Source organism: Pyrgilauda ruficollis, unplaced genomic scaffold (genome assembly GCF_017590135.1).
Source record: "Pyrgilauda ruficollis isolate IOZ18807 unplaced genomic scaffold, ASM1759013v1 scaffold123, whole genome shotgun sequence".
Taxonomy (NCBI): domain Eukaryota; kingdom Metazoa; phylum Chordata; class Aves; order Passeriformes; family Passeridae; genus Pyrgilauda; species Pyrgilauda ruficollis.
The window spans coordinates 597,092-598,930 of NW_024510655.1; positions in this window are offsets into that span (position 1 = coordinate 597,092).

Here is a 1,839-nt window from a genome sequence, read left to right on the forward strand (position 1 = left end):
GATTTACTATTCTTTTCAAGAATTGCAGTGTGTGGACTTTATTAAAAACAGTCTTGCTGTGCCATTCCAAGCAGCCAAGGTGTTCCCAGCTGCTGTCTGTGGGAGAGCTTCCCTCTGAAGAGGTTCTTGGTTCATATCTTCTCGTGGGCAGTGGGGCCCGGGCTCGGGGAGGTCCCAGCCCTGCTCAGTGCTCAGTGCAGCCACCTGGCCCTGCCACACCTGGCAGCCACCTCCAGGGGCCAGGGAGCCTTGGCTGCTGCTCCAGCTGCTGGGGAGGGGAAGGGAAGGTGAAGCCATGCCTGACCAACCTGGTCACCCTCTGTGCTGAGGTGACTGTGCCGGGGCTGAGGGGACAGCAGTGATGGTGTCAGCCTCAGTGAGCTGGGTTTGGGTGAGCAGGCAGGGCTGCACCAAAGCCTGGCTGGAGGACTGGGTTCGGAGCGTGGGTTACCCATGACACAAGTCTTGTGCTAGGGGTGGTGCTGGCTCCAGTTCCAGAGGCCCATTACTGGTGGACAGGGTCCACCCTCAGCACATTTGCACATGGGGAGACATGGCTGGTACTCCAGAGGGATGTGCTGGGATCCAGAGGGGTCTTACCAGGCTGCAGAAAGGATCTGACAAGAATCTTCTGAAGATCACCAAGAGGAAGTGCAATGCCTGCATCTGGGAAGGGTAATTTCCTTCACCAGGATGTGTTGAGGCCACCCACCCATGAGGAAGTGTAGAGGAAAGGATCCAGGAGTTCACCATGAGCCAAAATACGTGCAACAACTCTTTCAGCCAAGTGTTCCAGCGGTGCCCTGGTGGTGTCAGCAGGTACAGAACCCTTTCCCTCTGCTCCACACCAGAGAGGCCAGCCCTGGAGTGTGTAGATCCTACCCCAGTGTCACTGGCAGAGGTGTGAAATGGGCCTGAAGGCAGGGGCTCTGTGTCGGCAAGGGGTGAGGCAGTGCTGGGATTGGGAAAAGGTCCTGGTGAACACAAGGGTGAGGTGCCCAGGGGGATGGTGCTGTTCAGCCACTTTCAACAGGGAGCATTGGGTAGCACCAAGGCACAGGGGCTGGGTGCCCTGAATTGGGTGCCCTGAAGGGCTGCAGGGGGCTCCAGGCATGTGTCACTGAGGGTCTGGGACAGTGGAGGGGGTCAGTGGCATTCTGCAGGTGGAGGAGGGAGATATGAAAGGGTAGAGAGAAAAGGGGTATGAGAGGGTTGTGTTGAAAATAGGGCTGGTCAGTGTAGTATCTGCCTGAGCCCTGCACCTCTTGTCTGTCCTTGTAAATCCATTTTCACTTATTTCTCTGTGAATCTCCCAGCCTGTGTGGATGTGTGCTGCAAGGGGTAAGTGCCAGCTGCTGGAGAGACGGCACAGGTTGGCCATGGGAGATAGAATCAGCAGGGAAACGATTGGTGAGGTTCAGTACAAGGTACTCAAGGACTGGGAGGGTAGGTGGGTGTAAAGCACTGCAGGTTGGGGCTCCATGGGATGCAGGCCTCACAAAATTGCAGATCTGGGGACAGGAGCTGACATAAGGTGAGGTCGTGGGGTGATACTTCAGCTGGATGTCCAGCTGTGCTCCCACGATAAATACATCAAATGTGGTCAAACCTGACAGGCCCTTGCCCTCCAATGGACCCCCACGAACCACCCCTGCCTGGAATCCCCCTGTAGGGCTGGTTCTGCTGCTGGGACAGGGGTGGTGGACGAGGAGGAGGAGAGCTGGTTCAGCCTCCAGGAATGAGGCTAAACCCTGTCAGCCAGGCAAGAGGCAACAGGTTGTAGAACTCTGCATGGGAAGGGCTCTTGTCATCCCCTCCTGATCCTCACAGGGTGACAGA